This window comes from Acomys russatus, chromosome 23 (genome assembly GCF_903995435.1).
Source record: "Acomys russatus chromosome 23, mAcoRus1.1, whole genome shotgun sequence".
NCBI classification, from domain to species: domain Eukaryota; kingdom Metazoa; phylum Chordata; class Mammalia; order Rodentia; family Muridae; genus Acomys; species Acomys russatus.
In genome coordinates, this window is record NC_067159.1 from 29,215,700 (window position 1) to 29,233,814 (window position 18,115).

Genomic DNA, 18,115 nt, shown 5'->3' on the forward strand with positions numbered 1-18,115 from the left:
CCTCTGCCTCTCGAGTACTGGGCTTAAAGGCGTAAGCTAAATATATACCTACCGGATTGTCTTAGTGAGGGTTACTATTGCTGTGATGAAACATCATGACCAAAATCAAATTGAGGAGCAAAGGGTATATTTAGCTTACATTTCCACGTAGCAGTTCATCACGGAAGGAAGTCAGGATAGGAACCTAAGAAGATCAGGAACCTGGAGGCAGGAGCTGGTGCGGAGGCCATGAAAGGGTGCTTGCTCAGCCTGCTTTCTTATAGAACCCAGAATCACCAGCTCCCCACCCCCACCCTTTCATGGGCTGCCTCCTCCTCCATCAATCACTAATTAAGAAAATACCCTGAAGGCTTGCCTACAGCCCAATCGTATGGAGGCATTTTCCTAATTGAGGCTCCCTCCTCTCAAATGACTCTAGCTTATGTCAAGGTGACACAAACTATGCAGCACACATATGATCTAGTAATCTTATTCCTAGACAAAAACATATCCAAGAGAAACATAATCTTACACTCACACAGAAACTTATATACAAATATTTAAAAGCAACTTCATTCATAATTGCCCTAACCTGGACACAACCCAAAATATTCATCTACTGAATGGCCGGGAGTGTTAGACCACACAATAGACGTAGCTCAGCAACAGCAAGGGATAAAGTGTTGACACGTGCAATAACTTAGATGGGCTTTACAGGCTGAGTGGAAAAAATCGATTTCAACTGGATGTGTTCCAGGTAAGTCTACTTATCTGACATTCTGGGACAGGCAAAGATGTAAGGTCTTGAGCTGGGGATGTAGCTCAGTAGCCAAGCCCTTGCCCAGCATGCGGTAGATCTTGTGTTCGGGGTCCAGCAATGGAGTGTACACACACACTCAGAGAACAGAACCCTGGCTACCAGGTGACATGTGCGGGTGGAGTACTGAGCCACAGGATTAGCAGATGAAATGTTACAGAGTGGCAGAACTACTCAGTACCTAGATGGTGATCATTGTACATTTAGTGGTTAGTCAACACTTGTCAAACAGTATCAGAGAGAATTTTACTCTACACAAATTAAGAGCAAACTGTAAAACTTGGCATGGAAATACATGCTTGTAATTCCAGCACTAGGAAAGTAGAGGCAGGAAAATCAAGAATGCATGGCGATCCTCATATATGTAGCAAGTTGTAGGCCCTGTATCCAAAAAAAAAAAAAAAAAAAATGATAAACACAAAAAATATTTTAATTTGAAATATAAATTAAAATATTCATACATTGCTATACTTATTTATTGCCTCTTTCTCCCATTCCTTCACTGCCCAAATTCAACTGTCTTCTCTCTCCTAAAACTCCAATGCTTTGTAAAACAGAAAAATTCAAAACATAGTATCTTTTTGTTCAGTGATGGGGACCAAACATAGGGCTTCATACAGGATGAAAGTGTGTGTGTGTGTGTACAGAGAGAGATATACATACTCCTGAGGTGTATCCCTAGCCCAAAACACAGCATCATGACAAACTTATACAAAGAATAGAATTAATAGAAGAAATAGAAAATCTTGACATTGAAAATATAAATATTTAGCAGGGTACAGTGGCACATGACGATAATCTCATCACTTTGTGAGTTCAAGGCCAAGGTGGTCTACAAAGTGAATCCTGAACCGCCAAAGGTACACAGAGAAAGCCTTTCTCAAAAAAAACCAAACAACAACAACAAAGAGTAGTAAAATAAAATATAAATATTTTAGGAAGAGGAGGCAACCAGTTTGAGAAGATTCTCCATTAGCCCAAATTATTCAACAGGTGAACTTTTTCAGGAGTCTGGTACAGACAGCAGAAACAAAAACTAAGTGAGATGGTCCCTGATCTCAGCAGCCTCGCTGCTAGAGAAATGCTCTCTTAGAGAACATTGAAGTGGAGAGAGAATCCAGGTTATTCCCATTTTCACAGATTTGAACAATATCATTTCTGCTTAAAACCCACAGTCAAGTCAAGGCAGCTCAAAAGAGAATTCCATGAGAATAATTACAGCACGCTGGAGCACCAACAGGACCGGAAGGAGCTCCCTTAGCAGTCACAATGCTCCAATGCTTGGATCAGAAGAGCAAGACAGTAAACAAGGGCGGTGAAGGAACCCACCAAAACCCATTTAAACCCTCAGGTTGAAACTCTGTGTCTGTGAACTTCAACACACAGTTATTTTCCTAAAGTCACAGCAAATCACCTTGAAATGGGAATAGCCATAGCTCCTGCCAGGATTACTGTAAGCTGAGAACCACGACTGGCTCCTTGTAGACATTTTATTACTGCCACTCGAGAAGTCTCTAAATTAACACAGGACACACAAAAAGAACACTTTTTGTTTTTTTGAATGAAATGGCGCCAGCACCCAGAGAGCCTGAGGAATGATTGATCACCAAGGAAGCTCTGACATGGCATTTTGTGGTACAAAGAGTGAGGTTGTCTTACTGGCCCTCAAAGACTCGCAGCATCAGTACCATAGAAGTCCCATCAACCCATAGGGCCCCTTAGTATATATAGTATGTAAAAATGTTCTGTTTAAGAATTCAGTTATGCTGGGCAGTGGCAATCCCAGCACTAGGGAGGCAGAGGCAGGTGGATCCTTGTGAGTTTGAGGCCAGTCTGGTCTACAATGCGAGTCCAGGACAGCCAAGGCTACACAGAGAAACCCTGTCTCAAACCTCCACCCTCCCCCAAAAAGAATTGTTATGAGAGGGAGCAAGGTAGGAGAGGGAGCACAGAGAGAAAGGTGGAGATCAGACCTGGGGGGAGCAGGGGTAGGAGGACAGAGGCCTGCAGAGAAAAGAGAAACTGTGGGTGGAGGCATCTCCATGAGATCCTAAGTCAGAACAGGCCTCTGGGAGGATGAGGGAGACTCTACCTGAGACTCCTAGTAGCAGGGGCCAAGGAGACTGAAAAGGACACCCTCTAACTACACCAGACTCCTAGTGGAGGGAGGAGAACACTAACACCCCCCCCCACCCTGACAAAAACTTTGATCCAAAACATACCCTACCTACAAAGCATGCAGGGATAAAGATAGAGCAGATAGAGCAGAGATTGAGTGAATGTCCAACCAATGCCTGGCCCAACCCAAGACCCACCCCATGGAAGATAGCCAACTCCTAGTACTATTAATGATACTCTGCTATCCTTGCAGACAACAACCTATCAGAGTTGTCCTCTGAGAGGCCCCACCCAGCAGCTGTTTGAAACAGATGCTGAGACTCCCAGCCAAATATTGGGCGAAGCATTGAGAGTCTAGTGAAAAAGTGAGGGGAAGCATAAAAGGACGTAGAGGTGACAAGAGCTCCACAATAAGACCACAGAGCCAACTAGCCAGGACCCAGAAGACCTGTGGAGTCTGAAGCACCAACCAAGGACCATGCATGTACTGGACCTAGGTCCCCTACATAGATGTAGCCAATGGGCAGCTCAGGCTTCAAGTGGGTCCACCAGTAAGGGGAGCCAGGGTGGCGGGGGAGGGGGGCTGTCTCTGACATGGACTCAGTTGGCTGCTTTTTGATCACTTCCTCCTGACAGGACTGCCTTGCCAGGCCACAGGGGAAGAGTACGAACTCAGTCCTGATGTGATTTGATGAGCAGAGTGAGTGGGGGTCTTCCCTCTCCGAGAAAGTGGGGAGGGAAGAGGGGGAGGGAGAAGGCTATAACTGTGATATAAAAGGAATAAATATAATAATAATAATAAGAAGAAGAAGAAGAAGAAGAAGAATAACAGAATTCAGTTGTAGGCCAAGCACACCTATGACCTCAGCAGAGATTTTAAATTCATATACTGGTGTTTTATATCCATGTAATAACCTTAGACATTATTTAGGCTTGTTACTAGAGAAGTGGTCAAAACAAAATACTAAAAAAAAATACTCATTTTTATCTAAATTTGAAGATGACCCCATAGACAATTCAAAATTCAAATGGTTCAACGCTTTCATCATAAAAAAAAAACTTTTAAAATCCATATTTACTAATAAGAAATGGCTTTGCCTTCTTTCTTTCTTTCTTTCTTTTGTTTTTGTTTGTTTTGTTTTTGTTTTTTGAGACAAGGCCTTGCTGTCTCGCTCTGGTTTTCCTTGAACTCATGGCAATCTTCCTACCTTGGCTTCCCAACGGCTAGGATCCCAGGCATGCGCCCCCATGCTCAGCTTGCCTTCTTCAATTCTCTACCTTAAGATATAAAACATTGCCGGGTATGGTGGCACACTCTTGTAATCCCAGCTCTTGGGAGGCAGAGGCAGGCGGATCACTGTGAGTTTGAGGCCAGCTTGGTCCACAGAGTGAGTCTAGGATAGCCAGGAGTACAAGAGAAACCCTCACTCAACAAACAAACAAACAAATTTAAGAAAGGGGGGCATATAAAGTATTATTTTACATCATGTTTGGTAAGTCAGCCCTGGAATCAGGAGGATCTGGAGTTTAAGATTATCCTTGATTACATAGCAAGTTGGAGGCCACCTGGCCTCTGTGAAATGCTATCTTAACAAACAAACAAGAAAATGAGATGGAGCACGGGGAATATACTCAAAATAAAATGTAAGAATTTTTTACAACCTAATAAAGGAGAAAAACTTATGAATAAGTGTGTGGTGAGTGGGTGAATTTCAACATAGCACCTTTTTTTCCCCTTTGGTATTTTTTGTTTGTTTGTTTGTTTTTTGTTGTTGTTGCTGTTGTTTGGTTTTTTGTTTTTTGTTTTGTTTTGTTTTGTTTGGTTTGGTCTGTAAGCCCTCGAGATCCATTTGTCTGTGCCTCCCGAGCACTGGGATTAAAGTCAAGCACCACCACTGTTGTCGGGCAACATAGAGTTCCACTCAAATTGCTAATTAAATACACTAACTTACCAATTACATTGCTTATATACTCATCAGACCTTTTCTAAAATGTTTTTATTACTGAATTTTCATTATATGTTAAAATTATGATTAATGCATTTATTGCTAAAAGCCATTTAATGTGCTTAATTACAATTCTGACTCCTTTGGCCCTCTGTGTTTTAAATTATACTTTTCTTCCAACATAGTTCAGGAGGCAGAAGGTTCAGATTTTATGTTAAGTCAAATTAAACTCAGAAATCACAGGAAAGAAAATAAAGGACATAAAGGGATGTGTCCTGTAAAAAGTGACATGTTACCACAGAGTGTGACTGAGACATAAAACTGCCTCACCACTTAGCAGGATGATCCAGCTGTACCTGCTGTTTTGCTGTCTTTAAATTTGCTCGGAATCATTTGCAGGCACATAGGGGAGATTCAGTTCTGCAGCCAGGGGATTCAGCACTTCTGTTCTGCCTGACTGGGAAAGCCAGGTCGAGGCTAATGACCAATCTGGGCAACCCATTTCTACATCCTATGCAAATTAATGCACCATTCACCCAAGAAGTGTGCTGGAAGGTCAAAAAATAAAAACCCTACACAGACAGAGGACACCAGTTGGTAACTTTGATGTTGCAGCATTGTGTCATTTCACAGAGCTTTTAATGAGGTCTTCTCAGCAAAGTGTCTACTTTGCGAAACGGCAGTGACCTTTCATGCAAAAATTTTCCAAGTAACTATTTTCATCCTTAGTATATCTCTAAGGCCAGTAAAAGTGTTCTAAATATAGAATAATGCTTCACAGAAATGTTTGTGCATGCTTACATTGTATTTAAATTAATATATTTAACATTTTACTTCCTAAATATTCATGTCTAGCATTATACACACATATTAACATTTTTAGCCAATACAAGTATAAAAATGATTTTTGCTTAGTATGCAATTTCCCTTACATGGCAAATTGTAACATCACGTTCATTTTTACATGCATAACTATCACTAACCTAGATTTAATACCCGGCCTCACAATTCTAAAGGAAAACAAAAACTTCAAATGCAGCTTAAAATATACTGTCATAAAACTAGAATCCTGGCCCCATAAGGATTTCAAACTCTAACAATTCCTTTGGAAACAGACTGCCATAAAAAGAAGTTCACATTGTTTTTTAGGCACTGTATTTTAAAATACTCATTAAAAGAGCATACTACAATACAACTCTACCTAGTGATATTAGGGGTCAAATGAGACAAAGACCTTACTAATTGTCAGCCAAATGTTACTATCACCCATTCATAAACTACAGAGTTCTGGCTGTTCTTCAAGAAGTTCACACTGCTATGGGAAACACCATTCCCTTTTTGTTGGGAGTTACCTTTCTGTCCAGATGGTAACCATATATTTACTCTGTTTTTAAATAGGAATCCAATTCTTTTTGGTAAAGAAGTTCCTTGCTTGCCTTGCTTGCCATTAGCAAACCACGTTTCAGAATAACACCCCATGTGGACAAGGCGGAAGGGCGACCACTACCTCTGTGATAATCTATGCTAAGGGTGGAGGTCCTAACTATGGCAGCAGGTGCAGAGGAAAAGCCTAGATTTCAAATCTGAGATCACTAGTAAATGGAATACTACAACCCGCCCCCCAGCCCCCACATATACCTTGTTTTTAGAGACGGGGTTTTACCCTGTAGCCCTGCTGGCCTGGAATTCGCTATGTAGACCAGGCTTACCTCGAACTCATACAGATTCTCCGGCTTCTGCCTCTGGATTAAAGGCGTGGGCCACCATGACAGACCACTACTCCCTTTTAAAATTACTAACATTCAGACTGAAAATAGGACTTATTCAAACAGCCAGACAAGCGGACAAGCCCTTCTTGCTGTACTGGAGTGCTGGGCACAACTGTGCGAGTGGAGATGTAGGGCGAGCGTGAACACCTTCCGCACAACTGCAGTTATGTTGGGGTAGCTGTATTGAAACTTGAAGTCCCTTCTCTCCTGTGGGTGAGAAGGCTACGTTTGCAGCCATCCCTGGCAAAGGTCCTCAGGGAACTCTGCTCAAGGGGTACAGCTCCATCCCAGTACCCAGAGTGGCTTCTAACGGTATAGCGCTGCAGTGGGTCATGTGACAGCTGGGTGTGTGCCTCCGTGCTGCGCAGTGGGATCAGTTTGCGGGTGTGCCTGAGTGTGTACGGACAGAAGTTACACGCCTGGCTTGGGAAGGCGCGCGAGCGTGTGTATATATGAGGGGGAAGGGGGAGGGCATGAATGCAAAGTGGACTGTGAAAAAGAGGTTGTGAGACTACTCCTGGGCCAGGCAAAGTGGCCAGGCACGCCTTCAAGGGTCCCCTGCCGGGCCAGCCCCTGCCCTTAGGTCGATGTCCCGGTCCTTGGGGGAAGCAAGGACATGGGGGGGCAGAGGTCCCCCTTCACCCAACACCCACCTGACGGATCCGCGGTGGGTTTGGCGGGGTGCAGGCCCCGCCCTCCGGTCCGGGGGAGGTGGGAGAAGCCATGTCTGCGTTCCCGGGGCTCCTTCCCTCGGTCAAGCCGGGCCGTCCCGCGTGTCCTCGTCTCTTCCGCTCCGGGCCTGCGGCTTTCGGAATCACCCGGGGACCCGCGAGCTCCTGGGCCTCCTCGGAACCCCGGCCGTGGCCGCGATAGCCCGCGGGGGACTGCTGCCCAAGCCCACCTACCTCCGCGTGGGGAGCCGCGGGGCCATGGCGTGCCGGGTGGGCTGCGGGCTGGGCCGGTGGCACGCGCTAAGCGACTGCTGCTGGTGGCGCGGGGAGAAAGAGGAGGGCTCCTTTCCTCCTCGCAGTGCGCCGGGAGAGCGATGAGCTCATGGACAGCTCCCAGAAATATGTCTATATGCACCACTGCCTGCCGGAGCTCGCGAAGTGGGTGGGGATAAGCTCGGCGGCGCTCCCGCAGACCCGGAGACGTCCCCCGGGAGGCCCAGCCGCGGCTCCTCCCTTCCCCGCGCGGGTCGACTTGGTTCCCATTCACTCTCTCGCCCCGCTACACGCCCGATCTCCCGTCTGCGTGGGCGAACCATCCACCCACCTCTAGCGCACGCATTCTTTGTCCTTCCAACCACTCCCTCTTGATGAGGATCAACTCATTTATTTTATATGTAGTGACCAGAATGGGAAATGCCACTGTGACCTTAGCTCCTGTCAGATGTGGACTGAAGAGGGTGAAATGTCACAAGCGGCATATCTTTCAGGCTTTTGGGCGTTTCCTCATTTCCATCTTTTCCTCTATGAGAAAGAGCCTTCCAGCTATCCCTTGGGGTGGTGACTTGGCCGCATCTTCTCTAAGGTACCCTAAGCACTTTCATAGATCCAGGAAGAGCTTGGACCAGGCCATCAGCTTTAGCAGACCTGTACACGCTGCAGAATGGCTGGCCTAATTTTTGTGCCTGACTCCCTAGAATAAAGCTGGAACCATCACAAGAAGAGAAAATCTCCATCTAAGACCTGATCATTTCTCTTGAGTGACTCAGCTGTCCCACAGGGGTGGCAATTTTGTTTGTTTGTTTTTAATAGCTCCAAGGGATAGAATGTAGTTCAGTAGATTGCCTACTGGCTCACTATGAATGAAGCCTTGGGTGTCATCCCCAGCAGTGGATAAACCAGGCATGGCTGTGCTTGGCAGCAGTCCCATACTTGGGAGGTAGAGGCAGAAGAATCAGACGTTGAGGGTCATCCTTGGCTATACAATGAGTTCCAAACCAACTTGTGGCACAAGAGACCATGCATACATAAATATAAATAAATAAATAGGTCTAGAGAGATGGTCTTCACGCAACTAGTTGTCCCCACTCCTGTCATTGACTTTCCTTTTCCTATGAATCGCTACATAAATACATCTTCACCTTCTAACAAAACAGAGCCAAGCTCACGCCTCTAGTCCCAACACTGGTAGACTGAATCAAGAGGATCCTTGAGTACAAGAGTTAGGGGGCAGCCTGGTTAACATAGGAAGACAGAAATGGAACTTGTACCCCTGGATGGACACGTCGTTAGAAATCCCATTACTTATTGCTTGCTCTTGGGTCCTAAATTTGATCATCAGTAGATCTTATTGATTTTACAGTTCAATCACACCTGCATTTTCTGTATTCCTCTGGCTCAAGCCATCATCACTGTTCAACGTTCTACCCAAAGTGTAATCAGTCTGTTCATACCCTTGCTCCCCTCTGCTTGAAAAGGGTCTAGAAAAAACACTCACTCCAGCAAATGACAGCCAACCCTCTCCATTCCACCTTTCTTATTGCAGCCTGTCTGTACATGTTACTTGTTTATTCATTGAGACTTGTTTACCACATGAAGGCAGAGTCCACAAGGACACCGTACCAAGAACCTTGAATATTATGTCTAATAAATGTTAAATACCCAAGAGTCTTTGCTTGGGTTACTTAAAACACTGGATGGAAAGCCACACTTTGGCCTCTAGTATACAACTTTAAAGTCTAAGCTTTGTCTACAGGTTACAATTTCTCAAATGTCTATTAGAAATTACACATGTTTGGATCTGAGGACATAGCTCAATGACTGAGTACTTGCCTAGAGTGTGTAAGGCCCGGGGTTTGAATTAAAGGAATTATACATATTTAAAATAGCATATTCATAGCTAAGAATAAAGTATATTCATATTCAAACACACACACAAAATTTCATGGTGTACATCATGAAAATTGGTTTTAATATCCAAAAGCGATCTTCCATCTCACCCAACAGGACTGATTGTGTGTGTGTGTGTGTGTGTGTGTGTGTGTGTGTGTGTGTGTTGTTTTGCAACAGTATCACACATAGCCCAGGCTGGCCTTGAGTATATAGCTGAGGATAACCTTGCACTTCTCTTCCTCCTACCTCCACTTCCCAAGTGCTGTGATTCTAGACATACAGCAACCACTCCTATTTACGTGGTACTGGAGATCAAACTGGGGGTTTCCTGGCATTAGGAGAGCACTCGAGCATCTGAGCTACACTCCCAGCCCCAGTGTGACCATCCATTTGCAAGGTGGTAGTGGCATAGTTATTACCATATACTGACGTCAGCCCCAACTCTAAGATCCTGATACTTCAGCCAGGCGTGGTGGTAGCACACGCCTTTAATCCCAGCACCCGGGAGGCAGAGGCAGGCGGATCGCTGTGAGTTCGAGGTCAGCCTGGTCTACAAAGTGAGTCCAGGACAGCCAAGGCTACACAGAGAAACCCTGTCTCAAAAAACAAAAAACAAAAAACAAAAAAACAACAACAAAAAAAGATACAGATACTTGACAGCTCTGTATTTTGTTTTTGCCTTATTTGCAAAATAGAAATGACAATAGTGCTTACTTTATACAGAGTTGCTGTGTCTAGTAAGTAATAGTACTTACTTTATACAGAGTTGCTGTGTCTAGTACTAGTAAGTGAAATTTGTACATAAACACTGTCTGAATACCACTTAAATAATAAAGGAGCTATTATTGTTTATGGAATGGCATTTATCTGAAAATAAGAGAAAGGAGATAAAGGAATAAGCCTGCTATCACCTTTATCTCCACGGCAATGCTGACAGTGTTTGTTTATGTACACATTTCACTCAGTCATCATAGCAACTCTGTATAAAGTAAGTATATTGTCATTTCAATTTTTCAAATAAGAAAATAAATAAAATATAGCTTAAAAAAATACCATGAGAGAGTTAAAGGAAACAATGGCGCTAGCTCTCAGATTTCTGCTATGGCACGCTGTGTCCTGTGATTGAACTCACAGAAGTCCCAAATCAGCGTCTTCCATTTAAAGCAGTTTGTATGCCTTAACCAGTTCAACGGTGGCATCAGGAAATGACATTAAAAATGTCCATGGAAGCCAGGTGATGGTGGCGCCTGCCTTTAATCCCAGCACTTAGGAGACAGAGACGGGTGGATCTTGGTGAATTCAAAGCCAGCCTGATCTACAGAGTAAGTTCCAGAACAGTCAAGGCTACACAGAGAAACCCTGCCTGGGAAAACAAAAACAAAAAGTTAATGGACACAATATTGAGGGTGCGAGGTTGGAGCTCAGGTTTAAAGTTATTCACAACTACTTGTGCCTCCCTCTCTATGAAAAAAAAATAAAATCCTCATCTAGGTTTGGTGGCATGTACCTATAATGCCCATCTCCCCATACACACACTCCAAGAAGTGGAGGAAAACCAGGTCATTATCCGTGTTGAGTTTGAGGTCAGCCTGAGCTACATGAAACTCTACCTCAAGAAAAATAACTAAAAAGTAAAATTTATATAAGCAGTATCAGGCCCAATGGTCTTGGTCTCCAGGCCACCCCAGACAGCTGCTGTCCTCTTCCATGGTGATGCCCTAGGGCTATTGATATTGATAACTGTATTCTCCTTCTGATCTCAGCATTATGCACTCCGTTCTCTGACCACTACTTACTAGCCTTCTAACAGGCCTTATCTATTACCCTATCACCACGAATTCTTTTAGAGGGGTTTCCGGGTGTGTAGCTCTAGTTATCTTGGAACTTACTCTGTAGACTGGGTTGGCCTTAGACTCACAAAGATCTGCCTGACTGTACCTTTGAGTGCTGCAATTAAAGGTGTGCAGTGCTACACTTGGCTTCACCAAGACTTTTTCAGCCCCCTTGAAACCTCCACTCAGTGCCACTTCCTTCATGCTAACTCTATCTACTTACATGTCCTCCTTCTCTTCCTAACTCAATGCGATTCCATGCACTACATGCATTATAACCACTGTGTATAAACTCCAGCTTGCCCGGTCAGCATACACCATACTCACTTGACAACATTGGAGAAATGACTCATTGGTCATAAGCACATAATGCTCTTACAGAGGATTCAAGCTCAATTCCAGCACCCACATTGGTTGTCTGGCATCTTAACTAAATTGACTTTTCTATTGACTCGAAACCTGTAACCGCGCCCCGTGTGCCTGGTCATTCGTTTCAAGCAGATGCTTGGTAGAGCGTGGCAGTCCTACCATGCTTACCAATCAACTCATCCCCTCGTTCTCCCAGACAACCATTAGCAACTTCTCTGTCCTTGAACTTCGGCTTTTTCATTCTCAACTACTGACCGTCTCATTTCACTGAGCAGACAAGTAGACAAAACACAGCCCTATCATCACTTCTATCCGTCTGTCATTATTTTGAATGTCACTCTTTTCTCCACTTACTATGATGAATTAGGCATGCTGTCATGCAGTCAAGGCCTTTGAGAGCACATGGTCTCACCGTTTATACACACCTGTAGGCATCACTCTTACAAGACCCCCTCCTAGTCTCTCTCTCTCTCTTCATTCCCCTTTGCTCCCCTCCCATGTACTTTCCCTCTTTGCTCAACCTTTCCCTGCACACTCCCATGCTTCTGCACTCACAGCAAACCTCCTCTGAAAAGCTGTCTGCACAGTCCTTGCCACCTCCAATCCCTCTCACCTGCGATCTCTTGAAGCCCACCCTTTTAGGGTTTCCCCTTAACATTTCACCAAAGCTAATCTTGTCAAGGTTGCCAGTCACCTCCCTGTTATCCTATACTGCAGTGGATTTGATGAGCTATTTATGGTCAATGACTTGCACGACTCCATCCTGCCTTACTGTTTCTTATAATGGAATAAAAGGGGACAATATAAAAAGGCCAAGAGCCCAGCATTCTCTCTCTTTCTCTCCTCATCTCCCTCCCTCTCTCTCTCTCTCTCTCTCTCTCTCTCTCTCTCTCTCTCTCTCTCTCTCTCTCTCTCCTTCCCAGCTGCCATGATATTAGCTACTCTGCTCTGCCGCGCCCTTCCTCCCTCTCTGTGGGAGCAGGTAGAATCCTCTGAAACTGTAAGCCAGGTATTTGCTCTCAGGTAATCGGCTCAGTGTTGAGAGGTTTAATCCAGGCTTTCAGCTACTCTCAGTAGACTGTGATTTCTTGATGATGGCCCTTCGATGCTCTTCCTATCCTGGAACATCCTGCATAATTTATCAAGAGTATCTTCCACAAAATAAATAAATAAACTCCCATTTTAAAAGCTCTGGTGTCTTTGCATTGCATTCCTTTGCTTTGAAAGAAAAGCCCCTCTCGATGCTTGTATGGTTTTGGTGTTAACGGGAGTAGGGGATACATTACTAAGACTAACAGCTCTAAAGAAATGATAGAAAAATATTATTCTACAATAAAAAATGCAAACCATCTCCATTTACCCTACGATCAGAGATAAAGCAGAGCTGACAGAGTGCATGTCTTCTTATGCCCTGGTTTGTCCTCTTTGGCCACAGACCAACTTTTGGGCACAGACCAACTTTTCTCTTGTTCTGTTTTATTTGCCTACTTACTTTTTCTTTCGTTTATTTTTTCAAATTCGTTCTTCTCTCATATATTACATTCTAACTGCAGTTTCCCTCCCTACTGTCCCCTAGTCTCTTCCCCATGCTTTTCTTCTCCCCTAGATCCACCTCCCACTCCAGTCTGCCTCCCCTCAGAAAAGAGCAGGTGTCCCAACCAAACTCGGCTTAACAAGCTACAGCAAAACCTGGCACATCAAGCCTGGACAAGGGCAACGGAGGAGGAAGAGTCCCACAAGCAGGCAAATGGACTAGAGACAGCCCTCACACCCACTGTTAGGAGTTCCACAAGAACACCGCGCTACACAACCATAATGTATACACAGAGGACTTAGGTCAGGCCCATACAGGCTTCCTGGTCAGCTGCTTCTGGGGGCTGTGTTCTTGTGGTGTCCTTGACCCCTCCAGCTCCTCCAATTCTTCCTCCCCCACATGACTCATGGAGGCCTACCTAAAGCTTGGCTGTAGGACTCTGCATCTGCTCCCATCAGTTGCTGGATGAAGTCTCTCTGATGATGACCATGCAAGGCTCTGGTCCCAGCACATTCTGCAGGCATGACCATCTTCTCTAGCCAGGCTAGGCCTCAAGGAGAGGGATTGGGATACCAAGCCAGCCACAAAACCCTCAACTTATCCATGTATTTCTTTTTGGTTTTCTTTATTTTACTGTGTGTGTGTGTGTGTGTGTGTGTGTGTGTGTGTGTGTGTGTGTGTACATACTACACTCATGTCACAGAGACTGTATGGAGATCAGAGTACAGTTGACTCAAGTTGTTCTCTATTCCCATCATGTGGATCCCTGGGATTAAACTATGTCATCCAGCATGGTGACAGGCACATTTACTGATGGCAACATCTTGCCTGCTTTTTTGTTCGTTTTTGAGGCAGTGTCTCATGTGCCTGGCCTCAAACTCACTATGTAGCTGTTTGGATTATGAGCATTGTCCATCATGCCTGGCTTATGTGATCCTGGGAATCAAACTCAGGAATGCATTCGTGCTATGCAAGCAGTCTACCACCTAAGCCACAGTCATCAGTCTATACAACCTCTCCAACCTGATTGTGAGCAGTTATTTTGTGACGTCCCAATGTGTGTGTGACAGTTCCTGACATTCAACAAATACTTAATAAATCTTCTGATTTGAAGACGCCCAACTTGCACGAATACTGACCCCAGCTACTTCCATTCATTGAAGTTCCACCACAGCGTGGAGGTTAATGGGCATATGGACGTGTGTGTGTTTGTCTAAAGGATTTGGAGAGGCCATTGTCTGAACTTCGAAGCAAAGAAACTTAACATACATTTCAGAGAATTCTCAACTTCAGTCAAGGGGCAGGACAGATGGTGTGGCGCTTTGAATGAGAACGGCCTTTGCTTCGTCGCCAGTTAGTGGAAAGATTTGGAGACGTGGTATGTAACTGGGGGTGAGTTTTTAGATTTCAAAAGTTCACACCAGGCCCAGTCTGTCTGTGTGTCTGTGTGTCTGTGTGTCTCTCTGTCTCTGTCTCTGTCTCTGTCTCTGTCTCTGTCTCTGTCTCTGTCTCTGTCTCTGTCTCTGTCTCTCTCTCACTCTCCTCTCTCTCGCTCCTCTCTCTCTCTCTCTCTCTCTCTCTCCCTCACTCTCTCCCTCCTTTCCTCTTCCTCTCCATCTCCCTCCCTCTCTCCCTGCCCCTCTCCCTCCCTCTCTCCCTCCTCCCCTTCTCCGTCTCTGCCTGCCTGCCTGCAGATAAGGATGTACAGCTCTCAGCCACTGCTCCAGTAGCTGATTCTCTGATCATGGTCTAACATATCAAAACTGTAAGCAAGCCCCCAGGTAATTATTTCTTAATAAGAGTTGCCTTGGTCCTGGTGTCCCTCCTCAATTGGACAGTGACTAAGACGGGAATCTCACTCACTGCTCTTGCACAGCACCTGAGTTTGGTTCCCAGCACCCACATAGCTACTCGTGACTGCTTGTATCTCCACTTCCAGTGGATGGTGCACCTTTTCTGTGCTCTGCAGGTTCCTGCATGTATATGGTTAACACAAACTCATGCAGTCTCCGTAAACATCCATGTGAATAAAAAAATAATCTTGAGCCAGGGTGTGGTGGCACATGCCTGTAATCTCAGCACCCAGGAGGTGCAGGTAGGCTGATTTTGTGAGTTTGAGGCCAGCTTGGACCACAAAACAAGCTCCAGAACAGCCAAGACTGTTATACAGAGAAGCCCTTTCTTTCTTTTTCTTTCTTTCTTTCTTTATTTTATTTTATTTTATTTATTTATTTATTTATTTTGGTTTTTCAAGACAAGGTTTCTCTGTGTAGTGTTGGTTGTACTGGACTCGCTTTGTAGACCAGGCTGGCCTTAAACTCACAGCAATCTGCCTGCCTCTGCCTCCCGAGTGCTGGGATTAAAGGCATGTGCCACCACACCAGGCCAAAACCCTGTCTTTCAATTTGTTACTATAGCAGAAGTGTAAAATGTTGAATTCATTTCCAGAAATATGGGGCTTTACCACTAAGATGCATTCCCCAAGCCTTTCTAGCATTTGTCAAGACTTCTCCTTCAAGTGAGAGAGTGTAGAGACAGCACATTGTAAATTCTAAGTGGCTGTAGTACACAACCAGGTTTCATTGTCTTTGGCATGTCACCTGATATAGTTGGTACTTCCCTTGTTAGTGCTTCCGCTCCTCACCCTTCATATTTAACCAGAAAATAGGCCAAACACTCTTCTTAGTCTAAGACGATCTTAATGGAGTTGCCATTTCAGGAGGGTTTTGTGGTCTAAAAAGCTCTGGTCCTTGTTCCATCCTACATCCTAAGATTTAAAACGCTGCTGTACACTAAAGCTTCCAGACAAAAGCGAGAGGAGTAATCAATCCCCACAGAGAAGTGGGCTGGCTCCCAAATAAGCATCTTAGGCCAAATGCACAGGCCCAAAGCAATCTGAAAACCCATCAATCCAAAAGCTTTGCATCCATATCTACCAAACCAATAGCTTGACATGCAATATCCTGGCTTGCACGGATCTTGGCCAAGTTCTGTTCACATTGACTATAGACTGACTGTCAGGAGCTGAAATTAAGAGTCATCACACTAAGATGCTTTGTTTCCGCTCCAATATTTCTATCGTTTTTTCTACAGAAACCTTTTGTGCAGCTAAATCAGTCTACGTGCTCTTAAATGAAATACCGAACTTCTCTAAGCAAAGGCATTATTGGATTTCCCTAGACTTCTGGAATTGCCTTGTCCTCTAGTTATTTTTATCATTTACTGTCGGTAATAATGATCATGTACTAAATTATAATTAATGTAATATTAACACAATACACATACGTTCTATTTCTCAGTAGCTATGCTATTGACGTTTTAAAGCCAGGGATTGTCATGTACTTATTTCCCCAGCATGTATTCTACAGAATGTAGAAACGAAACAGATGACTACTGATCAGTGGAGGAAATAATTAGAAATGGAAACATCACTAGGAATGGGCATCTCGTTCAGAAGAACCCTTAAAAGAAAACGTAGGGCATGGAGGTACATGCCCATAATTCTAGAATTCCGTGAGCTGAGACAGGAGGATAACAAGTACAAGGCTAGCCTGGGATACAGAACAAGGCCTTAACTAAAAAACAAAGAACGGGCCTGGGAGGAAAGCCGTACCTGAACATCTCACACCATGGCAGTTCCTGAGACTCATCCCAACCACACTATTTATATCAACCATCTCAATGAGAAGATGCAGAAGGATGAGCTCAAGAAGTCCCCGTGTGCCACCTTCTCCCAGTTTGGGCAGATCCTGGATACCCTGGTGTCTCAGAGCCTGAAGATGAGGGGCCAGGCCTTTGTCATCTTCAAGGACGTCAGCAGCACCACTAATGCCCTGCGTTCCATGCAGGGCTTCTTCTTCTATGACAAGTCCATGTGTATCCAGTATGCCAAGAAGACCGACTCAGACATCATTGCCAAGATGAAGGGCACCGTTGTGGAGAGGGATCCCAAACGAGAGAGAGAGAGAGAGAGAGAGAGAGAGAGAGAGAGAGAGAGAGAGAGAGAGAGGAGGATGCTCAAGAGTCAGGAGACACCAGCTGGCAAAAAGGCTGTTCAGGGTGGGGCAGCTGCCCCTGTGGGTGTGTGCTGTCCAGCCTGTACTGGGAATGCCACCGACGACTCAGGTACCCTGGATCATGCACCACATGCCAGGCCAGCCTCCCTACATGCTACCACCTAGCATGATCCCACCACCGAGCCTTACTCCTGGCTAGATTTCCCCCCTGAGGCCAAGCCTCCACAGCAGCTCATACCTGGGCAGATGCCTCCTGCCCAGCCTCTCTCCGAGAATCCACCCAATCACGGCCTATTCCTCATCAACCTGCCTGAGGAGACCAACTAGCTCAGTCTCTCTGTGCTTTTCAACCAGTTCCCTGGCTTCAAGGAGATGCGTCTGGTCCCTGGGCAGCACGACACCACTTTTGTGGAGTTTGACAATGAAGTGCAGGCTGCGGCAGCACGCGATGCCCTGCAAGGCTTTAAAACCACACAAAACAACGCTATGAAAATCTCTTTTGCCAAGAAGTAGTGCCTTTCCTCACAGGGTGCCCCAGTTCCCGTTCTGAATCTGCCCCTTTGTCCCTACTGGGCTCAGTCCCTGAAGGTAAGTCCCCATTGGGGGCTTCCTCAAAGCTGCATGTGAGTGTGTGGCTGTCACACAGCATTGTACCCATAGTCTGTCCCCAGACATTGCACCTGGCACTGTTAGGTTGTGATTAAAGGGCTTTTTTGGAGGTTTAGTTTTTAAAAAACAAAAACAACATCAACAATGACAACCAACCAACAATCACCAGCTATCTGAGGGATGGCTGTTGATACCATATCATGGACAGTGATTGCAAATATTAATGTTTACCACCCTGGGAGCTGGAGAGATGGCTCAACACTTAAGAGAACTTACAGAGGACCTA

At 45.0% G+C, this 18,115-nt stretch overlaps 1 pseudogene; it reads left to right on the forward strand.

Annotated features, from left to right (window-relative positions):
- The first annotated feature begins 16,833 nt into the window (after positions 1–16,833).
- Positions 16,834–17,733, forward strand: LOC127206645 (U1 small nuclear ribonucleoprotein A-like; annotated as a pseudogene).
- The last annotated feature ends 382 nt before the right edge of the window (positions 17,734–18,115 follow it).